Raw genomic sequence first — 26,724 nt, 5'->3', positions numbered from 1 at the left:
CTGAACAATCTGGAGGCCAATTATTGCTAAAAGTATGGTTCACTTTGAAGCACTTTCAGGCTGATTATCCAGGACTTTTGACTCCTTCTCCCATATGTTTACTTGCCCTTTGGGATTTTGATCTCTTTGGGCAGGTTTATCAAGGAAGAAAAAGAAGAAGAATGCAGTCATATAAATTTTCTGTCTATTACCAATTTGATTTGGGCAGCATTTTCCAATGTATGGAAAATTAAAATTCATCTTCTATAAAATTCATCTCTAAGAATCTTCTTGAAAAAAAGGGTGCTTTAATCCAATACGTTGGAGAATGCTGGCTATTATACCTCCCTTTGTAGAAATTCACAGTGCGCACTAGGGTATTAAAGGCATCTAGCTGTCTTGCAATAAAGAAACTGGTTTAAACTCTGTTGAACCCAGTACTGCCCAAACTTATTGCTCTAGGGAGTTTTTCTTTTTCTTTCCTTTTTTGGGGGCATAAAACAGAAGTAACGTTCCAAAGAAAAGCTTTTAGTAAAAGCTAGATTAAATATTTTTTATCATTGACATTTAAATTATGCCTAAAATGAGGTACAGAGATTTCCTGAGAATTTCTTCATCTTCACTTTCTATTACCGCTGATAACTGCATGTTACATAATCATTCAGGATAAGTGGGCCAGGACTCCAGCTCATTCTTCTTCTCAAAAGAATAAAAATATAAGTCAATCCTTTTATCATTATGATCAGCCAACTTAAAAGCTGACTCCTGTTCTCATCCAATTTAGCCCCAGCAGACAGAGTCCTGGTGTATAGTCTGTGTCTCCCACAGATACTGATGCCCGCTGTCTCTGAGAATTCTACATGCAGACTAAGACAGCCTTCTCCTTTAAATCTTCACAGTGGAGGGTGTTCAGGAGCTGACAGCATTTAGGATAATTTCCTAAGAAGCTGAAAAGGAAGGCTCACTCATCAGTGCATTAGGTTATATGTTTATGTAAAGAAATAAGAGGAAGAAATGAATAATGTAGCATATTATCCATTTCCATAAAGAATGAGTGCAGGACTTCCCTGGTGGCATAGTGGTTAAGAATCCGCCTGCCAATGCAGGAGACATGGGTTTGAGCCCTGGTCCAGGAAGATCTCACACGCTGCGGAGCAACTAAGCCCATGTGCCACAGCTACTGAGCCCGCGTGTCACAGCTACTGAAGCCCGCGCGCCTAGAGCCCGTGCTCCACAACAAGAGAAGCCACTGCGATGAGAAAAGCCTGCACACCACAACAAAGAGTAGTTCCCACTTGCTGCAACTAGAGAAAGCCCACACGCAGCAATGAAGACCCAACACAGCCAAAAATAAATAAATTTTTAAAAAGATTAAAAAAACAAAACAAAAAGCAAACAAAAAACCAAACTTGGTTCTGCACAGCTGACCAGCTTTGTTGATCTTTTCTCCACATTCATTATCAATCTCTGCACAGAATCATAAGTGTCTCAGTCAATGTTCTCCAGAGAAATGGAAGCAATAGGATGTGTGTGTGTGTGTGTGTGTTTGTGTTTGTGTGTGTGTGTGTGTAAAGAGATTTACTTTAAGGAGTTGACTTAAGTGATTACAAAAGCTGGCGCATCCAAAATCTGCAGGGTGGGCTGGCAGGCTGGAGACCCAGAGAAGAGTCAGTGCTATATTTCAAGTCCAAAGGCTATCTGCTTTGGATAAAGAAAAGGATAAAAGATAAAGACAAGAAGATGGTGGTGATGTAATAGGAACAACAGCAAGGGAAAACTGTCTATAATTAAAGCAAGAAAAAACAATAAGCCTTCATAGGTGTTAAAAACTGTAGAACATACCACTGAGATTTTTTTTCATATTTGGTATTTTATATGTAAAGAGCAATGCTAAAATTATTTTACACACACACACACAAATAATGACAATCGAAATGAAAAATAAATATGTACAAATAAGAAGCAAACATGTATTTGTAGACTGCTGGTTTGCTCGTTTTACTTGAACAACACATCATATGTTCCTTTATTTTCCAATCATCCTCCTGGAAGGAGAAATTTTACCATGTTACCCCAGACTCATAAAAATCCAAGATAAATTCTAGATCTAAGTAAATAGGATTTAAGTGTCACCTTGCCAGTAGAACGTGGGATTCTGCCAGTAGAAGTGGGATTCCACCATTTCAATAAATGCTGTCAAAAACATTCCACTTTGATATTCTTAAACCTAAAAGATTTAAATTCATTTAATATTTTTGAAGAGACTGTATCTGTTGCCTCTAGGGAACATTCTCTGTTCTTCTTTCCCCAGTCCAACTCTATTCTCCATAGGGTGTCTATATTATTCTCAAATTGCACTATCTTTATTCCACTTACTTTAAACTCTCCAATAGGTAGGGTGTACACAGCAGGACCCAGCAGCTACTTGTTCTAAATCTGTTCAGAATCCTTCTATGCTAACTGCTGGCACGGCCGGGTCCAGTGCCAATCAGATAGTTCATTGTTCTTGATAGCTCACACAGCTGCTCATCAAATGCACAGCTGTGGCACTGACCTTTAATAATATTATTCAGAGAATCAGCCTCATTTTATGAAATAGGCATGTCCTCACTTAAAATTCCCAAGGATCTTCTATTGGCTTTGTAATTGAATCTATATTTTGTTAAACTGTCAAGGAGGGTTTTTTTTTTTAATCAACAATCAATATTATATTAGTAAAACTTGTCTAGAACCTGTACAATGCCAGCTAATATAACCAGGATCAAAATGGTCTTTCTGCATTATGTAATTCAGGGAAAGTAAAACAGAAGGGGCTTAAATGACTTGAGAAAGATGTTCATATGTTGCCGCCTCAGCATTTCTGAGGAAACAGAGAAATATTATTAAGAAGTCTGTTTAAGATATGGTTTGAAGCAAAATAAAATAAGACTACTATTTATTGGAATGAGAATTTTAGGTAATTGAATATCTATCATTGTCTAGGTCGCATTTTTAGATATTTTGAGGCCTATTTTGCAACTTTATAAGATTTATGTGAGATGATTTTTTTTACAGTGACATGACTATTAAGTAAATGCATATTCTCAAGGGGATGAGGCCTGGTACTTCTTTTTTAAATTTTATTTTTAAGTTATCATACACTAAAACTGACTTTTTAGGGTGTATAGTTGTATGAACTTTAACACATGCATAGATTTGTGTAACCACCACAATCAGGAGAGAGAACTCTTACATCACCCGTCAAAACTCCCTCACGCTATATATTTAGAGCTTCATTTTCCCCAACCTCTCTACTCTTAACCCCATCACTACAGTTTGTCTTTTTTGACAATGTCATAAAATATAATTATAACAAATGTGATCTTTTAAGACTTGCTTCTTTCACTTAGCATAATGGCTTTGAGATTTATCAACAGCTTGTCCTTTTTTGTTGCCGAATAGTATTTCACACATGACTTTACCACAATTTTTTCCTTTTGCCCATTGTAAGACATTTGGACTGTCTCCAGTTTGGGGTAATTATAGAGTTGCCATTAAAATCTGTGATCAGGTTTGTATGTGAACATGTGTTTACATATTTCTAGGCTAAATACCCAAGGATAGCGATCTGGTAAGGATGTTTTTAACTTTATAAAACACTGCCAGATTATTTTGTAGGAGGGCTATATCATTGCTGGTATCATACTAGCAATGTATGAGAGTTCCAGTTGTTCTGTATCCTCGTCGGTACTTGATATTATCATACAACTTTGGTGTTGTTTACCTATGTCATTCTAATATGTGTGTAATTATATCATATAGTGGTTTCAATTAGCATATTATTAATAGTTAATGATGTTGAACAACTTTTCATATGCTCATTAGCCATCCATAGAATCCCAAAGTATCTGTTCAACCTTTTGCTTATTTTTTAATTATGCTATAGGCTTTCTTATTTTGAGAGTTCTTTATCTAGTTTTAACATGTCTTTTAGTGATTGATAATTTGCAAATATTTCTCTCAGTCTGTGGCTTGTATTTTCGTTCTCTTAACAACGTAATTCACAGAGCAAAAGTTTTTGATTTTTGATGAGTCATTTTATCGATTATTTTTCTTTTGTGGATCAAACTTTAGATGTTTAATATACATAAGATCTATTTGTCTGGTCCCAAGTCATGAAGATATTTTCATTTTTTCCCAAAAGTTTCATAGCTTTATATTTTCCATTTACACCTGTGATCCATTTTGAATCAATTTTTCATATAATGTTTGAGATTTAGGTTGAGATTCATTTTTTTGCATATGAAATTTTTAAAAAGAGTATTCTTTCTCCATTGAATTGCTTTTTGCGCTCATGTCAAAATCAAATGGCCATATTTGTGTGGTTCTGTTTCTGGACTTGTTATTCTGTTCCATTGGTCTATGGGTCTGTCCTTCTGCCAATACCACAGTCTTGGTTACTGATATAGATACCTATTAATATTTGATACCCAAGGAGTGATATCCCATACACAGTTGTATTTAAGTCTGAAGATGAGAGAAGAAGTTGAGGTTGGAGATCTAAAGTTGGTAGTTATCACATAGAGAGACTATTTAAAAATCATGGGACTGAAGGAGAAAAAAGGAAAGAGGTGAGAGAGAGAATGGCAAAGAGAGAATATGAGTTCAAGTTAAGCCCTTTTATGCTCCAACGCTTGGAAGTAAAGTAGAAGAGGTTTAGAAGGAGAGGCCTGTTAGATAATTGAAAAATTAAGAGAGTGTGATATAGTAAAATATGGAGGAAAAACATTTCAAAAAGCAGTATGTGAGAAACTGGCAAACACTGCTGAGAGTTAAAGGAAGCTGAGTATGAAGAGATGACTATTATACTCAGTACCAAGGAAATCATTTGTAATTTTCATAAGCATATTTTTATGTAATGAGTGAAGCAAATCTTAATTTTCATATTTAAGGAATAAACAGGAATTGAGGAAAATGATAAATGGATAATAATAATTTTTTGGAGAAGTTTCAGTGTGAAAGGTAGCACAAAAATGGAGAATTAGCTGAAGGGGGATATCAAGGTAAAGAGGCTTTTGTTTTTGTTGCTGTTTTTGCTTTTTTTTTTGGTTTTGTTTGTTTGTTTTGGTAACATGAGAGCATGTTTGATACAAATGGTCATGACCTAATTGGGCAAGAAAATTGTTGATTCAGAAATGAGGCACTAGGGACTTCCCTGGTGGCCCAGTGGTTAAGACTCTGTGGGTTTGGTCCCTGGTGGGGAACTAAGATCCCACATGCCATGTGGTGCAGCCAAAATGTTAAAAAAGAAAAAAAGAAAGATATGAGGCACTAGATATAGTTTTATACCAATGGGTATGATCTAATAAGGAGAAATTGCTGATGGGAGGGAAAGATAAAATTCAGGGAGGACATATTTCAGGAAATAAAGAATGAGAATCTAGAGCACAAGTGGTATTTGACCTTTGATAGAAGCAAAAATACTTTTTGTGTTTAACAGGAGGGAAGGCCAAATTTTTTTGGAGGAGTGTGGACTAATATTTAATTCCTAACTTCTACTATGGATCAAAAACAATTACAGATATACTGATACTTTAAATTATTTCAGATAATGCATATGTTAAAAAATAAGAGAACACAAAGAAAATAAAGGAGGATCTAATAATCTTGAAGCAAGTACATGCTTTCTAAACATGAGACTCAAGGCAGAAAACATAAGGGATTATAGTATGATAGTTTAGGTTCATTGCTTTAGTTGGGTGGACTTGGGGAAGTTATATGATTTTCTTTAAAAGGCTTTTTTGTTTTCCCATGTATAAAACATAGAAGAAAATAGTATCTATTTAGTAAGCTGTTGTGGAGTTAAATAACATAAAAATATATAAAGTACCATCACAATGCTTGGGAACATTTAGTACTTGATTATTGTTAGCTATTATTTATTGATTTAATAACAAAAAATAAAACTTTCCAAATTTCATATCTTTTTGAATTTTTAGTCTCTGTCAAAGCAGTATAAATAAAATTAAAAGGCAAACTGAAAAATAGTCTAGTAATCTAACCGAGAAAGGATCAGTGCCATTCACATATAAAGATATCTTATTAATCAATAATGACACATGAAAATATCAATAACAAAAAATAAAACTTTAAATGGATAATAAATTTGTAAAATTAAACTTGGTATTAAATGAATTTCAAATTATAGAATAGTATGGTGGTTGCCTGGGGTTGGGGGTGGAGGAAGTGGGGAGATGTTGGTCAAAGGGTATAAACTTTCAGTTATAAGATGAACAATTTCTGTGGATCTAATGCACAGTATGGAGATTATAGCTAATAATACTGTATTGTATACTTGAAATTTACTGTGAAAGTAAATCTTAAGTTTTCTTACCACAAACAATAAAATTGGTAATTATGTGAAGATGTGTTAATTAGCTTGATTGTGATAATCTCTTCACACTGCATGTGAATATCAAATCATCACCTTGTACACCTTAAATATATGCAACTTTTATTCATCAATTACACCTCAATAAAGCTGTAAAAATACCCAGAAAACAAAACAAACAAAATTAACTATGTAATTTACCAAAAAAATCATCACTATGATACCATTTTTTGCTTACTAATTCAGTAAGGGTTAAAGTGAAATAAAATGGCATGCTAACATCATGTGTGGATAAACAATTGGAAATCCACAGCAAATGTAACCACTTAGATCCCTTACTAATAGTAAATTAAGGAGATCGGTGGTTATTATTCAATTGCACATATCAGATATTACCTTCTAGCCTACATTGTCATGCCATCACAGCAATGATTGGGTCACTCTTGTCAATGCCTAGCACAACATTATTTACATAGGAGAATAAAAAAAATACCTTCTGAACCTAAAAACTTAATATATATATATATATACAAATAATATTTATCAAATCAAATAAAATTATTTGACTTAATATAGCTTTTATAAAATAAGAAAATGAACTTAGGATACAGTGCTGTGTCCCTTTACAATGATTGAGGACTTGCATGTTTTCTTGGTGCAAACATAGATGGTAAACTTTGTGGCAAAGCAGATGATGATCAGGGAAATGGAAAAAATAATACATGAAAGCTATGGCATATCATTAAAAATTGTTCCAAATAAAAGTGAGGTTTTCTTTCCTTAGCACACTATTCATAGGGAATTATGACCACTCTAATTTCGTAGCTAAATTATCTATTTTATATGTGGAACATGATTGCAAACTATTTCTTGTATAAGGAGGGGGAAAAAAAAATACTTGCTTTTCTATGTTCTATATATTGGCATACATCTATCTTGCTTTTTCTACGGAAGATTTATATCGGTAGTTCTATAGATGGTAGAGGCTATACGGAGGCATAAAAAGCATTCGGTTAAAACTGTTGCAAACAAATTTGCTGGCAGCATAAACTCTGTTGATTGAGTCTTGTGAGTTCATATATCAGATATTCCCTAAACACTCATTCAAATTACAAAGCCAAAAAACACGTGAATTCCTGCTATATAATTTGTTTTGGACTTTTTTTCCTACATTTTTAAAAATGATTTTTGAAATATGTGAGTTTTTGTTTTGAAATTCAGACAATAAAAACTCAATTCCTATACCAGTTACCTCCTCAAAACATTATTTGTATAAATTTTAGTTTTATTAAAGTCATAGTTTTATATTAAATAAACCCAACAAATGTGTCCCTTTTTATTACAGGGTTTTCAAAAAATATAAGTAGTATGATCATTTATTTTGTTTGTTCTAAAATAAATAGTGGATTCTTTGGTTCCCAGATAATGTTTCATGACCATATGGTGACTCATTTTGAATAATGCCTGGCAATCGAAGTGACAATAGCTATTTCTTCATAATTCCCAACAGAGATTAAAAAGTGAAAAATTCAATCTTATGAATCTTTTCAGAAATCTTGGTGCCTAATTAAAAAAATATGTAAGTGAGTTTCTTTTTTATGTATTGTTTTATGTATTGCTTTGTCTGTATTTAGACAGGGTCATGATTAAACTCTTATTTTCCTCAAAAATAGAAACAAACAAAAAACTTAGGTCTTCTATGTTTTTACACAAAAGGGAATAGAGTGTGGAGGAATAAATCCTGGGCCCGAAGTCAGCGGAGTTCAAGGATAGGCTCTGTCACTTTCTAAGTGAGTTGCCTAGATGCACTCCATCTCTCTAACTGTCAATTTTCTCAACTGCAGAGCAGGGTTGTAGCACCACACTCTTCCTGTGTCACAAGGTGATGGTAAATAACAGATTGAATGAAATAATGCATCCTAGCTAATATCAGCTGGGTGCCTAACAGGTCCCAGGTACTGTGATGAGTACGTTTTCACATGCTCTATTTCTTTTGATCCTCTCAACAGCCCTATGAGGTATGCATTATGCTTATCTCATTTTAGTAGTAAAGAGAGTCGGCCTAAGAGAGTTTAAACAACTTTTTCCAGGTCACATGAATAGTGGGGCCGAGACTAGATCCCAGATTTTGTGATGTAGGAAGCCATGCTCTTGCCACTAGCACTGGCTGAGAGAATTTGCACATCAAAGTGACCATGCTTAACAGATTTTAATTGTTTTGAATAAAAAGATTCAAGTTATTTGATAGCTATTTTCATTACACAACATGTTATAATAGATTTTTAAAGAAACATTTGGAGAATCTAATGAATTTAGTTCCTTTCTCATCTTGCACAGAGCACTCTCTTTGCCTTGGTTTCTGCCAGTTAAAAATAAGGGAGCTATTAATAGGTAACCTCTTCTAAATTCAATCAATGCACTAGATTGAAGAAAAGAGATAGCAATTATCAATTTTTTCAAGGATGACTTTTTAAAAAAAAATAACTTGGTTTTACCCATATCTTAGAAGTAAGGTGACCAACTGTTCCAATTTATCCAGGATTCAGGAAGCAGGACATGGGATTTTGAATGCTAAAACTGAGAAAGTCCCAGGCAAATCATGATGAGTTAGTCACTATACTTATAAGCTTAGAATTAATCTTCTTTTATTAAATAAGTCAAGGCTTAATTTCCACCCCACCAGGTACCCCTTAATTTCCTTCCAGTTGATCAAAGAGTCTCTGCCAAAAAATTTTTTTTTTACCGGAATTCTGACCCACACCTATTGTTCAATCTAGAACTAAACTGGAATAAACAAGTAAAAAATCTCAAGTCCTGATGAATTATATGTCAACCACATAGTTTTTTGGCTACAAGCAGTAAAAACTAATTCAAGATTGCATAAACAAGAAAATCAATTCCTTTATTATAATGATATGGGGCATCTCATGGAAGCCAATGTAATAGGAATGCAGTTGTCCCAGGAATGAACTGGAACCAGGGACAGGAAGACTTCCCTCCGTTTCTCATTTGTTCTTCTTTTTGTATTTCCTCCTACCTCCCTCTGTCAGCCTTGTGAACCTCAATCTCACATGATGAAAAACATGACAGGTACAGCTAAGGTGTAATATATTACAGCTAAGGTGACAGACCTTAAAAGAGAAGTCTCTTTGGGCCTAATTTCAAATTCCTAGGAAAGAGACTGATGTCTATCCTTCGATCACTGGCTCAATCTTTGCCCTGAAACCAGGGCACAGGGTCATGATATAGGAACAAGACTGCTGAGAATCACTTCTGTAACCAAGTGGATATGCCCAGGTAGGGCTGGTTCCCAGAAAAAGAAAAGGCTAGGCAGACAATATATATGGTGTCTAATATGCTATCTTACTTAGCTTTCAGAGGCAAAAAATAACCCACACACATTTGCTGAAAAATAAAATGTTAAAATGAAACTGCAGGTTCATGTCTAATGGCAACCAAGAACTTGTCCAAGTTTCTCTGGTCTTCATCTTAAAGTCGTTATTTTTTATTTTATTTTTTTGTGGTACGCGGGCCTCTCATTGTTGTGGCCTCTCCCATTGTGGAGCACAGGCTCCGGACGCGCAGGCTCAGCGGCCATGGCTCACCAGCCCAGCCGCTCCGCGGCATGTGGGATCTTCCTGGACCAGGGCACGAACCCGTGACCCCTGCATCGGCAGGTGGACTCTCAACCACTGCGCCACCAGGGAAGCCCTAAAGTTGTTATTTTTCAAAATTGAAAATTCTGGTGCAGAGTTATGTCACACAGACCCACAAAGTATCCAACACTATCATTTGCAATAATTTTGGAGAAACAAGAACTTACTTCCTGCTCTAGGAAGTCACTTCACAAATAAAATAATTCAACTTACAAAGAAGAAATATGTTTAGATAGCCTCACCAAGTTAATGTTGTTGAATGATGTATATCAGACTATTTTGAGCCTTTCAGAAGAAATGAAAGATAAAGAAAAGCAATGCTATTATGCAACCGATACCTTGAAATCTTATGACTAGGGTCAGCTTCTTTAAGAAGCCTTTTCTGACAATTTCAGTTCTTTTTCTGAATTTGTTTATATTTAGAATTAGTACCATTATATATTACTTGGTTATTTTAATTGATTATTATAATGTATTGGGAGAATATAAATTACTTGAGAGTTGAGCTAATATTTTTACACTTTTTAATGTCTCTTTTTCTTCTTGATCTTTATTTTTCTTTTCTTCCCAGTCTCCTTTCTTGCAATCTCTTCTTCACCATTTATGGAACAATAAATAAATTTATGGAACTATATACCTTTCTATAACCTGGGTGCTAGAACAGACATAAAGAATAAGTAAGAACAAATACTTATTGAGTGGTTACTATATACCTGGCAACTTTCTAAGTGCCTTACATTGATTGTCTCATTTAATCCTCCTAGAAAACTAAGGTGTTAGGTGTTATTATTTCCCTTATTTTACAGATGAAGAAACTAAGAAACTAAACTGAGACTTTAGTAATCTGCCCAAAACCCCAGGTAATAGGGAGCTTTCAACACTTGGCATACTCTTAACTACCATATTATATGCCATTGCTACACTTCAGAAAATTTTAGATTCCAAATAAATTTTGTGACAATTTAGGATGAGTACTCCAGTAATTTTATTCTCTCCTCTACTCCCACATTCTATATTGCCTAGTGGCTAATTTGAGATGTAGATATAGTTGGATTCTAGTAAATATTTTTTGATTACTTAATATTTTACAATAAAAAATTAATAGGAATTACATTGTATACACCTGGAATTTGCTTGCTTTGATCTGATGCTCTATTATAGAAGTTTGCTTTTTGTACTCAGAAATCTTGTTTAGTTTGAATCCTCATGACATACTGTGTTTCATTGCCAATGTCTGACTAATTCTCTATACAGAGATGAAATCAAAATTATTTATTTCCTGTACAAAGTTTATGAATACAAGAACTAGTTTTAGTCTAGCTGGGTCACAGACTGAAAAAATGATATACATTCCCTGGTGAGGTCAGGGAGCATGCATTCCCCAGAAAGAAGAATCAATGATTAAGTGAGTGATCAAGTTAATATTAAAATATTTACATTAAACATAATTTATCTTCAAGCCATATTTTCCAGCACGTATATAAATACAGATGGCTTATTAGGCTTGGAAAATTAAGATATGGAATTTACTAATAGAACAGGGCTAACATTTCAGTGGAGAATTTCTATTTTAGTAAGATTTTATTTCTTTGCATAAAGTATCTTTTATTCTATATGTGTCATCTTCAGCTCACTTTCAATCACACCAGATAATTTATAAAGGTCTTGTAACATCAATTCCTTCACAGTGTTTCAAACAGAGTCAAGGCAGGGGTTGTGGTAAATTCTATTGCGCTCACGTTAAGCCTTTGTTAACTTCCTTTAATAAAAATGGAACAAACAACAACAACATAAAGCCAATTATGCCAATAAAAATAAGGATATCTATTTAAAATGAGATAAATTGTTCAAAGAGTAATGTTGTGATAAGAGTTTTGCTTGGATAACCAAAATATACTCATCACTACAAAATACTTTTTGAATGATCAAGACTTGAGTTTTTTATGATTTATCTAAAATGGTAATGAAGAACCAACAGTTTGGCAAGAAACCACAGAACTAATGAATCCTACCTAATGTTTCAGACCTGAAATCCTCATCCTCACAGGAGGCAGGAAAACATGGCAAAAGAATACACAGTTCTCACAACAAAGACAGCCAGCTGTGCCCATTTAGAATAGGGGTGCACTCCCTGGAGAGAATGGAGAGGGGTGGGATATTCAAATGGTCCCAATTAATGTTTCTATTGTTGGCAAGGCAAACCAACAGCAAACCTATGAAGATAATGTATGGCACAGAAGAGGTCCAGAATTTTCTAATTCCCTGTTGGCAGAAGAGAATCTGTGGAAGGAGGTGGAACAGAATCAGAGAAGGAACAGAAACGCCAGCTGTTGAAGGAAACTAGGAGCTCTTTTAGTCCAAGAAGAAGCTGAAGTCCAGAAAAATCAACTGATATGCTCGAGTTCACATAACTCATAAGGAAAGGTGCTCTTTTTCTTCCAACTGTAAGAGTCCTTTCCACTACATCTTGTGGCTTGCATATCTCTTGCACTCCTGTTGGCAAGGGAGAAGCCTCCTCCCCTATCTCCACCTCCTAAATTCCTTTAACTGCAAGCAATTTATCTTGTGATTTCAGGAAAAGGGGCTATAAATATTCTTTGAATCTCTCAAGATCGCCAGCTAATTAGTTGATCCATTACTCTTTTAAGCAAAAGGGAATATTTGTTATTCTAGTTATTCTATACATGAGATGCTTTCTTTATTTTTAAAAAAGCACATTTTTGCAATTTATTGATTTATTCTGGAGCTACACTAACTAGTTATGCAGAGGTGTAAAGACAAAAATAATATTTTCTCTTGAAGCTTAATTTCTGTAGGGAAGGTTATTAAGATTATTAAGATATTAAATTATCCAGACATAAAATCCTTGACTATTTATGGGAATATATTCAATATAATTTTCTAGCTCTGAAGTAAGCTGGAGTAAGCAAGTCATGTGCAGATAAACATTCCGAGATCTTTTATGACTTCTGAATCGGACTCCACTCTAACATTTCAACTTGTTATCCAACTTTATGACTCAAAACCCACTCAAGCAGGCTAAGCGCTAGAGATGTTTTACATTATTGAATGTGGTATTTCAGGTACTAGGTCTTGTAATCGCAGTGCATGCATTATCCCATTATATACTCAAAGCAGCCTTATAAGTTAGATAGTATTCTAGACATTATTTTCAGATATAGTGATCAGGATGCAGGATTTATGCTACATTTATAGTAAATGGAAGAACCAATATTGGCCCCCACATCTGTTTGAATCCAGTGTGCCTGTACTTAGTCACTATGTTATATGAAATTAAATTATTTTTTATGTCCCATTCTCAGGACATATGATGCCTTGTTATGCCCCCATGTCCTTAGTTATACTAATCGCTAGAATTCAATTGACCAGTATTCAGTCTGACATTTTCTACTGTTGAAATAATTTCACATTTTAAGAGACTCACCACTGTCAATTTTTATATGAACCCTACTTGGATGCTTCTAATTATGATTAATCATATCCACTTATGAGTTTCTCAAGTAGTGTTACACAACTTACGGGAATTTGAAAGGCTATACATCAGTTTATAAGCTACTTAATGGTAGAACTAGAATCTACTTGTCCTTAAATTTCCATGACCTAGGTCAGCATGTAGAAATAGATATGGACTCAAATTAATTGAAAATAATTGAAGAAAAGCCTGTACAAGACTGTATTTTATAGCTCCTTCCCTATTTGTCTTTCTGCTGGTGTTGCATGTGGAAAAGAACAGTTTTGTAACCAAGTCAGATATGTATTTCCCTTTGGTGAAAAACTCTTCTGTCTCTTGTTTTTCTTATAATTTTTTTATTTTCCATGTTAAATCTTGAGTTAACTTATTTCAATACAGAAAATTTCACATAAGAATGAACCGAAGATTAACAATTAGGTATTCAAAACAATGTGTGAACATGTGTATATGTCATGTGAGTGTGACCATGTATAATGAGAGAGTTACCTCTCAGGAATCGGGGTATCTTTAGATATGCTGATCGTCATCCCCACCCCCCAGGAAAGACCTTTTCATCCTACTGTCTGTTTCTGCTTTTGTGATGGGTGTGAAATGACAAGATACCATTATAAGATTGTTGGCTGTCAATATCCTTACGGGATTTGATGAATGTGTCAAGCAGTAGAGTGCATAACACGCTTTAAGAAATAGAACATTTGTTTCGGGAGGTAAATGTTGACACTCTTTTTGGTTTTGTTAGGGAAACCAACTCCTGGAACACTTCAGAAGGTGAAATTCTTGTATGGAGCCGGTTGAGCATTTGATTTTCTAATCCTTTACCACTTGTAAAGCTAAATTAGAGTATGCCCAGATTTTCAAATATCTTACTCAAGAGAATAGCAGTAATTATTAGAAAAGCAGCTTGGCAACATTTCAAATGCATGAATTTTGGGGTTGTATTTGAAATTTGATAAGGAATATATATTCGAAGAAGCCAAACCTAGTCAAACAGGGCCAAATCTAACCAAACTTATTCTTGATTCTCAGAACTATTGACCCTGATCTTACAGAGAAAGCTGTGATGCTCTCAAACACTGAAATATCTGTAAAGTATTGCACAAACTCACATAAGTAATGTGTCTCCATGACCTGGCAGATATGGTAATGTGTTAAAGCACTTTGGTAGTGGGCAAGGGTGACACCAAAGGGCTTCCTGTCAAGACAGAATATTATTTGAAAACATTGTTACACCCTCTGTGTGTCAGTCCTGTCACGAAGCAGAGTCTGGTTCAGATAGGTTCAATACAGAGATTGAAATGAAGGAATTTCTTGTGGAAACCAGGCAGAGTAAGTTACTACCATCCCTAACCCTAAAGGCCGGAAAGAAGAAACTGTGTTATAGCGAAAACTGAAGCCTTTGAGGAAGGACCTCTAGACAGAGGCTTAGTCATCAAGGGACACAGCCTCTAACAGAAATGCAGTTCAGAGCAGGGTGGGAGCAGGAAAGATATGTCCCAGACTCTTTCTGTTTTTGCTCTCTGATCTCCTCCTTGTGTGTGCCTTGGAAAAATCGAAGGAGCTTCGGTGACAGATTGTGTGAGAGTCAGCTTCTTGAAGTATAGAGACAGGGAAGGGCAAACAACTAACCCGAGGAGACAGGATGCTAACAAAATAGAAACAGCACATTCTCTGCTCCACACTACATTGAGAAAACAATATATGAAAAGAGATGACCAAAGCCTTATACCTAGAAAAAAATCAAAATGAAATTCTCTATCGAACAGAAATTGAGCAGTAACATTAAAAAAGGTAAAAAGGAATGGAGCTGCAGACCAACTGCTAGTAATTTGGTACCTACAGTGAATGCGGTTGTGAAATGTTCAGTGCCTTTATTAGAGAAGGGGCTAGAACTAATACACAGCTTGATTTACTCTCGTGGGTGTCATCTTCTCTCAGAGGGGTAGCTGAAAGAATTTGCTGTCCACTGAGATACAGCCTTGGGGATCAGCAAATGACCCAAGTTCAAAATGAGCAAATCTGACAAATCTTATGAGAAAAAATACTGTCAAAAAAGATAGCGAAAATCAATAATAAAAATTATTTCACTCCATATTCCAGTTGCTTTTTGTTATAATTTGCAAAATTATTGCATGTCAGTATAGTCAGGATTCTCAAAATGATATTAGAAATAGTAATAAAAATTATAAAGAACATGAATTTACGAAGCAAAAATTGGGAAATGAAAACAGGTCAATAAAATATTGAATATAAACATATGTTTGGATATTTAAAACTCCATAAACTTATAAACTCTACACAATAGTTGATACAACAGAATTAGTAAACTTAAAGGTAAACTGTAGCATTCTCCCCCAATGCATAAAGATACACACTTGAGTGTGTGTGTATGCACAAAGAAATTAAGAGGCACTGAGGCTACATGGCGAACCCCAACATACAATGAATCAGAGTTGCAGAGAAAGAAAATTTTAAAAAATAGCGGAGAAGCTATAGCTAAAGAAAAAGCAGTGTTGGTAATTTTTCGGAATTGAAGAAAGTTCTGAGTTTTCAGATAAAAGTGCGTGCCCAAAATCAAGCAACTAAAATATATAAATTAATCCATTCTTGTTACATGCACAAACATCAAGGATAAAGAGGCAGTCTTAAAACCCACCGTAGTCTTTCCTACTAAGAAATGGCAAATAAACTATCAGCAGACCTCTCATCAACAACAACATGAAAACAGCAGATAGATCTACAAAGTACAGGTGAAAAACAGAAATTGTACTTATCCAAATTAGCATTCAATAAAGTGTAAAATTTTAAATATTTTAGGTGTTTCAAAGACTAAGAGAAATTACAATGCACAGACCATCACGAAAAGAATTATTAAAGGGTTTTTTTTTTTTTCTTCAGTTAGAAACATTAGCAAGTACAGGCAGGGAGGGAGGACCTCTGTAGTTTACTTGGGTTAGGCATATCCTATTTAATGTTTTATACCTTTTTTGAATCTTGCCATACTTAGTACTTGCTATATAGCACTCCAAAAGATCCAGATGGATCTCAGTGCTTGTGATGTCTTAGTATCAAGACCTCTAATTATACACATGCATATAAAGCACATACATTAGATAAGACAAGTGCCTTGGTTAGATAAATCCAACATATCATGGGCAGGAGGGGAAGTGGATATTTTAAAAATTTTAATTTTTTTACAAGTTCCATGGGGGCAGGGATTTTTGCCAATTTATACTTTTATTTTTTTAAAAAATTGACATGTAAAAGGACATCTTTTTAAGGAGAAAAAGTAAACCCAGAGGGAGAACATGTGATATAAGAAACATGGAGCAAAGGAACCAATGAATGGATCTAAGAGGGTGGTACATTTAGTTGGCTGTTTATTATAAAAAGGAACAACATTATGTGTGTGTAAAAATAAGTAAAACTAAAACATTGGACGATAACAAAAAGATTTGAAAAGTGAAGAGTTGTGTAATAGTTTAAACTTGTTAAGGTCCATGTTGTCTTTAAAAGGAGATTAAAAAATGAATAACTTTAAGAGTTTTATAAATGAATATTTATAACTAATAGTGCATTTAAAAATTATATTTTTAAAGTTTAAAAATATTGGGAGAAAGCAAAGAGAAATACATTTGTAGCATCCAAGCTACAAGGATACAAAGGCTCAATAGAAAATATTATTAATTCAATATGGTAGGAAGGGAGAAAAGAAGAAGCAATGAAAACATAATAAACAAAAGATATAAAATACATACTTTTACATCAATAATTTTTAATAAATGTAAAATCTGTAATATTATTAATTGTATAAAATTAAAACCCAACTATAATCTATTTTCAAGAGAATATTTTAAGAGAAAAGCATACAGAACAACTAAATTAAAGCTGGAAAATGATATATTATTCTAATTTGTGAATTGTAATTTTATGTTACATCTTCTTTACCACAATAAAAACGTGTACATCTCTATACCTCCATTTAAATAAAGTCAGGCACAGACACACACACACTCACACAAAATGACAGGTCTTACTGGAAAAATAACGTTGAAGCAGACTACTCAAGTCTGTGTAACTTCATAGGCAATTAAGAGGGTGTAAAGAAGTCCAAATATGTCAGTGATCAAAAATAATGTAAATGGACTAAATTAGCAACTTAAAAATAGAGATTGTTATAGTGTATTTTAAAAATTTACAAATTCAACTCAATAAAAGTTAAGCATTAACTAAATGTTAATTTATGCTAATTCAGTAATTACCACTAAATATAAGGAAAGGTTGAAAAATATGTAATATTGATACTAAATTAAATGGACCAATGAGAAAAGATAATTAGGGAAATATTATACTCCTACACATCTATCAGGATGGCTAAAATTAACTGATACTAAGGATTGCTGAAAAGGTAGAAAAACAAAGTGGTTGTATCAATAAGAGCTGATGCCTATATAACACTTTGAGACCGAATTTTGAGAGTTTACTTGCAACATGTATCAGTACTGCTAGTCAAAATACTCACCACAGTTCCAAGCCAAAATTTTATTGATAACAGCAAGGGTAGCAGTATCTGTTTCCTTGTCAAGAAAGTAAAAACAGGATTTCCCACCTTTCACAGGAGCAAAATGAGATAAGCACTTATCCTTTTTGATTGTTTATTGGTAAAATTGGGTAATGCTAACAATTTAGGATTGCTTATCACAGATGGTTAAGATAGGTAGTGTTTCACTTTCTGTGACAAGGAGGTGACAGCTGTAGCAAGAAGTGACCCCATCATATTTGTTCAGGTAGTTAAACACAAGATACTGTCATTGAAAAGAAATGGAGTTTTATTTTCAGGGAGGACACAAACGTCGGTTAACCATGGAGATTTTTGCCCTGTTTTACATTCTTTGTGAAAATTGATAGACCACTTTAAAAATTGTAGAGAAATATATTGATTAGAAGTAAATATATTATTATTTTAGCCATAATACTTTCATAATCAGGGTGATTTTATGAGTCACAAATAAATAGCAAATAATCAGTCTAATCACATTGGCTATTTAAGGGCTCAGTGACCAATTTAATCACATAAACAATGGCTGTGGTATTTGGTATTTAACATGAACAGAATGACTGAATCATCCACAACACAGTTAATTTTATCTTATATCAGTATTTATCTATCTATCTATCCAACTTTAAATGTGTTCTTTTTTTTTCTTTTCTTTTGCGGTACGCGGGCCTCTCACTGCTGTGGCCTCTCCCGTTGCGGAGCACAGGCTCCGGACGCTCCGGCTCAGCGGCCATGGTTCACGGGCCCAGCCGCTCCGCGCGGCATGTGGGATCTTCCCGGACCGGGGCACAAACCCGTGTGCCCTGCATCGGCAGGTGGACTCTCAGCCACTGTGCCACCAGGGAAGTCCTATCTATCCAACTTTAAAAGGTTGATACTCCTTTCTCTATTGACAAAGTTAAACATAGTAAGTATCTTATGTGAGGGAGGAAGTTTTGTATTTTCTTTATATATTTTCATGTAACCTAGGATCTCAGTAATTGGCAGACACACTGAATACATGTTTATTATAGTAGTTAAACAAATTCTGTGTAATACTGTTTCTGATAGTTTGTAGACAGTGCACCATGTAATGAAGAAAAATCTGTAAAACAGAACAAACCCTTCTATCTCTTTTCTGTCATAACATATGATTCACACTTTGTATTAACGTACAGATTGAATAAGTTATTGGGAAATACTCTTATCTTATTATAGAAGTCATCATTGTAGCTGGATGCAATTGAAAACCACAAACCTTTGTTGGAATTTGGTGACAACATAAATTTGTTGAATTAAGTAGAATTTACAAACTTGCCATACAGATTAACGATAGAAATTTATGAAGCAACAGAAAAACAGAAAACTATGTCACACAGACATTTAGATTCTGTTAGTTAGCAAACAATACACTACAAAATCCCCTGATTTCTGTAAATTAGTTGCTCTGCTTTTTCTGAATGCTTAGGATATTTTATCTGCAGCTTGGCTTTACATACAACACTTAGTTCTTGTCAAGTTTGTTTTCGAGTTAGAAAGTATCTAAAGAAATAAATAGTCGCAGAGAATCCTGTTGCCTAAATAGCACTCATATAAGGAAATTATCTAAATATAGTTTTGAAATCATGGGGGATGCATCACAATCCTGTCTGTGAATTTGAGAGGTGAAAGGCACCCACAAAGCCGTCTGAAGAAGAACATTGTTTCCAGCTTTTCATTCTTTGCCCTGTATGTATGTAATATTGCTGCACTTGAAACTTTGTAAAACAGAACTGATCAAGACTGTTATTGCATAAGGTGGTTTGTCCAAGAAAAACATGATGGTTTGTTATCTTAGCCATGAAAATTACTTACATAGTGAATTGCCCATCTGCCCAGGCTTGGAATAGGAACAATACAAATGTCACATTTGAACTGATTTTACCATTTTATGAGTTTTCCGGTAAACCATTCATAAAATCAGTTTCTGCGGTTGATCTCAGTCACTGGGTTTCCTGAACATTTTTCTTAGGAAGAAAGCTTTCTACTTTTTTCTTTATTGCACTGTTCACAGAGGAGTAAGCTTGACCTTAAACAGACTAAGGACCTAATCATCACATTATCCGCTGTATGTGGGACATGGGTCAGAAGGTTAGCTGGATGCTATGCACAGCACACTGGGCAATTGCCCAAGTCCCTGGTGCTGCTGCTTTCTTTATGCTGAAAGGAAGGATTCTGAGTGGAAAAAAACACAGACTACTATGGGCTCTAATTTAAGAATTCTAAGAAATCCATTAAGGGCCACTATTTCTAGAATCATTGAGATAGATATTATGAAAACTTAATTTTCTTTATGCATTTCTTGCTTATTCATTATGGCTTATGTTCAGAACAGGCAAATATAGAGAGGCAGAATGTTGATTATGCTTGCTAAGGGTTGGGAGTGATAGAGGATTGGGGGATAATAGCTAAATTGTACAGTGTATTTGAGGTGATGAAAATGTCCTAAAATTGATTGCGATGATGGTTGACAATTCTGTGACAGTGTTAAAAACCATTAAACTAGACATATTAAATTGGTGAATTATATGTTATATGAATTATATCTCAAAAACATAAATAATAACCTCTTTCCAAGCACATGGCATAAAATATTGTTTAATCTAGTAAATATTGTTTAATCTAGTAACATATAATTAATATATGTTCAGTGCTTAATATGTCCCAGCTATATTAATATATCCTAAATGCAATACATCTATTTAATGCTTTTCATGTATTATCTCATTTAATATTCATAACAACACCATGATGTTAGTGAATTATTATTATTACTATTATTATTCTCATTTTATTGATGCAAAAATTGGGACACAGAGGAGTGAAATAACTTTGACAAGAATACACAACTAAATTAGGTATCTCCTCCTGGGTGGAAAGTAGCAAGTCTAGTAAAGTGGGACATACTATAGTGATAGTAATCTGGAAACACAGTTCAGTTTTTAACACTCTCCTAAAGCACAGAGCAAGAGCTTCTGTGTACTCCATCTTTTCCCAGGTTACAAAATTTCATTTAAACCTTGCAGAGAAAAATGGATCCAAATGATAACACTGGTACCTGAAAAACACACCTGTAAGGCACCTCTAAAACAGCTCCTACATTTATTTTTATAAGTCACAAATTCTGTGTATTTGTTCATAAATGCACTTTCAAACTTGATTTTGTTCATCAAAGAAACAATTGTATGAACAGCAGACTTAGCTGCTCAAGCAGAGTTTTTTATGTGGTATGTGGTTATGTACTTAAGAATATGAAAAAAATATATGATGCATAATTTCAAGAGTAGCAAATAAAAATGAAAGGTGATAAAATTAGGTACTGACAGACAAATTAATTTATTAATTTATAAAATGAGTCATTTATCCTGTGCTAATCTAGGTTTTATAGTTGCAATTTAAATTTTCGAGTGAGCTTTAAAAATAGATTTATTAAAGGATGCAAGAAGTAAACACAAACATCCATGGGGAGGAAATGAAATCCAACTAAATTCTGAACTGAAAAGTCATAAATCAAAGTTTCTTTCTCAATCTTCATCTAGCTCTCCATCTTTTATCCTCCGTTTATCTGCTTCTTGAAGTAACTCACATTCCATATGTCCAAATATGGCAGTCCCAATTTTATTTTATATCATAAGTTCTAAACACTGGCTAACTATAAACTGTGTCTTTTAATTCTGAGTCTTGAAAGAAGGAATCTGACAAGTCATTGCTTAGCCAATGGATTGTCTAATTTTGGATCGAATTTCGTATATTCCATGGCTGAGGGTACAGAATCCTGTACCATTGGCCCTCTGTCTCTGTGGGTTCCATATCTGCAGATTCAACCAACTGCAGATCAAAAATATTTGAAAAAATTCCAGAAAGTTCCAAAATGCAGAACTTGAATTTGCCATGTAACACTATTTACATAACATTTACAGTGTATTTGCAACTATTTACACAGTATTTACGTTGTATTAGATACTATAAATAATCTAGAGATAATTTGAAATACACAGGAGGATATGCATAGTTTATATGCAAATACTATGCCATTTTATAAAAGGGACTTGAGCGTCTGAGGATTTTGATATCTGCAGGGATCCTGGAACCAATCCCCAGAGGATATCAAGGGACAACTGTAGTATGTAAATGTGCCCCTCTGAAGGTCTACAGACAGAGCAAGTTTCTAGAAGCTTCCCTGGGATGGGCATAAATGAAAGATTTGAGAAAATACACCTTTACTTTTTTGCCTAAATTTGCAGCCCAGAAGAGTCAGAAGGCCATATTTCCAGAAGTGTCTTAGCTTTTTGTTCTTTATTACAGGTTATGTCTAAAGAAAGAAGGTTAATATTTTCTTATCCAAACTATTAGTTCTTATCCAAACTATTAGTTCTTATCCAAACTATTGCCAGATATCAACCCTGATATAAAGTGTTACCTCAGACCTAAAATTTATGTGTGGGAAAATATAGTTTCCCTTAAACAAGCAATAAAATGAAAATTCAAAAAGAGGAAAAATTACTAGTACCATTGCCAGACAGCTTTTTACATATTAGAACAAATTATTACAATGTGCCTATTATAGGAAAATGACAGCAAAAATAACAAAGTGTTAATGAAGACTGGAACCTGTCATGGTTTCCTGTGCTGTACACTTGTTTTTCTCCAATATGGGGTTAGTCATGGCACAAGTTTTCAAAGTCTTAAAAAAAACTTCCAAAACAATAACTCACAAGAATTATAATAGCAACCTTCGGCATTAACAAAAATATTGTATTTTGTTGATTTATCATATGAAGATGTGCCACACTCTTCATCCTACAAACACATAGCTAGCTGGTGTATTCAAAGTCATTTAGTTTGCTTTTGTATTTGAGGAAGACTACTACATTGGTGAATATTCAAATGTTAGAGAAAGTTCTTTACTATTAAGATAATAAAGTACTTTACAATTAACAAATGTGACAGTAACTATAGCCTTTTTGGCAAGAATTTATATTCTGTAAATGAAATATTTAACCTTTATCATAGTCTACTCCAATCATGTCTTAAGTACTGACAAGATTGGGAGGTACTGTTGTTCCTTGCAGAGAGCAGCTAGGATAAACTGACCAGGGTTCTAGAATGAGAAATTGTGAAGAGGAAGAGTAAGGGCTACTAAATAAATATTTTTAAAAGGTGATTATCTTTCCAAATTGGTATACTGTCTGGATCACTAGAAGTACAAACTCTAACAGCTGTTTTCCAGACATGCACAGCTGTTAGGAATGTGTGGGACTTTCAATTTTGGGTTTCTGTAAGGCAATCTAGAAACATCCTTAACTGCTAAACCAACCCCTAAAAAAGTTTTTTTTTTTTTTAATTGTTTGCTTATCCTTACCCAGTGTAGGAAAGTTTCAGAATTTTTTAGTAATTGTCATTTATAAAATGAATACAGCTAAGTCCTTATGTATAACCCAAAACGACTCAGTTCATTTATTTAAAAGTATTTGAATTTAATAAGAACCTTTGCCTGTAGACTGAATGGTTCTACATAATGCCACATAATTTGTTTAATCTTTTTCATTTTTAAGTTGGTAGCTTTGGCATTTCGTAGACTGACAAAGGGGCAGAGTTGCTTTTAGATACCACTAACAAGTTGATGTTCATTAGATGGGGAGAAAGACTGTAAATGAAAAAGTTTGAAGTATCATATTTTTAATATTTGAAATGTTATCTAGCTCTAAGAAAATTCTTTAAGAAATTATTTGAGGTCCTAAAAGAAATCTATTAGGGCCAGGAAGTATCTTGTCCACTCTTCTTCTGGGAAACAAGAAAAAATAGTGTTTACTAGCTGAGGAAATACAGAGCAAGAACAGGAATCAATGGACGTTTCCTATTTTTCTTGCCCTGTTTATTTGAGACACTCAGGTATTTTAGACAAGTTGGAGAAGAAATGTTTTACAAGGTTTTTCTTACAGATAGGGTCCTAGCCCTTAATAGTTTTCATGTAGTTAGAAAGTAAGAGAGTGTGTTTCTGATAATGGACTCCTCACGGTTCTTCCTTGGGCAATAGGATGAGGTGGGAGGTCATAGATTTGAGTGGAGGAATTCAGGCTTCAACAACAAACAGACCTTGGTTCAAATCCCGTTTTCACTACATGTTAACTATATGTTCTTGGAAAGTTACTTGCCTGCTTCCGTGAGTCTCTGTATCTTATTATTAAATCATGGGGGGCTTCCCTGGTGGCGCAGTGGTTGAGAGTCCGCTTGCCGATGCAGGGGACACGGGTTCGTGCCCCGGTCCGGGGAGATCCCACATGCCGCGGAGCGGCTGGGCCCGTGAGCCATGGCCGCTGAGCCTGCGCGTCTGGAGCCTGTGCTCCGCAACGGGAGAGGCCACAACAGTGAGAGGCCCGCGTACCGCAAAAAGAAAAGAAAAAAAATCATGGGACTGTAGACCAACTTTATAGGACTATTGTGATGATTGTGTGACAACATGCAGGTAGACTCAACATGTGTCGATGCTGAATACAAATAATTTCCTTATCCTTATCTCTACAGAAGAAATGGGACAGAAACCTTCTCACATTGTAATCACTTTGGGGGCAAAAGAGCAATTGTACTTTTCTATCCTTTAGAGTTTCACTTCGTACTTTATTCACAATCTATATCTATGGATTAAATTAAATTAGATCCACTCCTTACATTAAGCACAAAATTATTAATAGGACAATGTATATTAGTATTCTTCTGGAACATAAGGCCCAAGAAGATGCAAATAAGAGTCAAGAAGCATTTTAAAACCATAAAATTAAAACTATAATTTGAATTTTTAGCACTTAAAGCAAATTAATTGATCAAAGTCTGTGCCATACTGGCCTTTTTGTGTTTCCATAATATTCAAGACATTTGATTCTATAAATCATTGTGACCTTGATAAATTACTCAGACTCTAACTTTTAATTCCTGCATTTATAAAACAAAAGGATTTAACTAACAGTCAATTAGATGATGTTCAAACTACCTTTGATTAAAAAGTATTATAATTGTGGGACCTATAAACACTAAAAGTTTTTCTGTAATACTTGGTTCTCTCATGCTGTCCATACAGTATTTTTCTGGACTTGATTTTTTTCTTTCAATTTTATGTTCATAAGGTTTATCAATGAGATGTCTGTGGTTGTATGTCATTCATCTTCACTGCTATATTATTATAGTAGTAATATTTTATTACTCATATTATTTTATTATTCACAATATAATATTTTATTATGAATATACTAAAATTTATATATGCCGCCTTCTGTAGATTACACATTTAGACCTACACATATTTTCATAATAATTGAGATCAAACTGTATCTGTAGTTGATATTACTTTTTACTACTTACATTTTAAGATAATTCTGCATGTTAATTAAAAATTCCTTGTGAAGAGAATTTTGACTATATGACTTTTGTTTATGTATCATAATTTCCTTATGCCATTCTTTAATGATAGAACTTGATTTTCCTCCAGTTTTCCCTGATAAGAGTAACATCATGAATATCTTCACATTAAAAAATGTTCTTTAATGCTTCATTTTATATTATTTCCTAAGGAAAGATTCCCAGAAATAGAAATATTGATTCAAAGGGAATAAGTGTTTTTATGACATTTTACTACTTATTGCAGATTGCTTTTATGAGACTGAACTATATTTTACTTCTACAAATTCTATATGAAAATAGCTTTTGACTGCATCCTCTTGTCCTTGGATATTTTCAGAAACAAACAAATAAAAGGCAAATAAAAACTGCCAATTTGTTAGGCAAAGATTTGTATTATATTATTTTCATTTGCATTAGTAAAATGGATGGTAATTCACTATTTGTTTTCTTCTCTTTTCTAAAGTGTCTGTTTATATAATTTGCCCATTTAATCCACTGCACACTTCCTTTTTTTTGTTTTTTAATTTTAAAAAGGAGGCAGGATTACTATTCTTCAGTGACTCATTTGATCATGCAGATGGTGCCAACCATAAAATGGTTTGTTTTCTGAACTGAATTGATTACTTTCTTGTGAAAGAACCCAGGGAAATGAATTCTAAGTGATGTGACTTGTCCAATTCCCAGAAGCATAATGATTTCCGTAGAAAGAGTTATTTTTGGTGATGGAGTTTTCAGAAGAAAATATTTATGTATCTCTGAAAAGTCAGTTTTCACATGCAAATTTACTCTTCTGCATTATATAAAGAGTCCAGTTGTGGAATTGCCTCATATTTTTTCATCACTGACATTTCAATATCCTTTTATCTCTTTCTAATCTCTTTTTCTGTTTTACTCAGCTCATGCAAACCAACAAATATTGGACCCAGACCAAATTTCTAAAGATGTTTACTAAACTTTTTCCCCCTCTTACAAATGAATAAGCATTGCTTTCAAAAACCCAAGTATATGAATTAGATCTTAGCATTATATCTGTGACACTCACTTTTCTAATGACTTCTCTCATCTTACTACACATTTTAAATTACTCCCATTTCTACTCATTCAGTGCAATGATCTCTTTCTAATCATAATTAGTTTTACTACAGATACTCATTAACAAATAGAGGTTTTTAAGCATGTTCAAACAGATGATAAATTTCATTATTTTATTGATGTTTAGTTCAAGGATGTTGACGTCAAACCATTCTGGTTTAAAATC

This window comes from Neophocaena asiaeorientalis, unplaced genomic scaffold (genome assembly GCF_003031525.2).
Source record: "Neophocaena asiaeorientalis asiaeorientalis breed wild unplaced genomic scaffold, Neophocaena_asiaeorientalis_V1.1 scaffold24, whole genome shotgun sequence".
Taxonomy (NCBI): Eukaryota; Metazoa; Chordata; class Mammalia; order Artiodactyla; family Phocoenidae; genus Neophocaena; species Neophocaena asiaeorientalis.
This window is presented reverse-complemented; position numbering follows the sequence as displayed.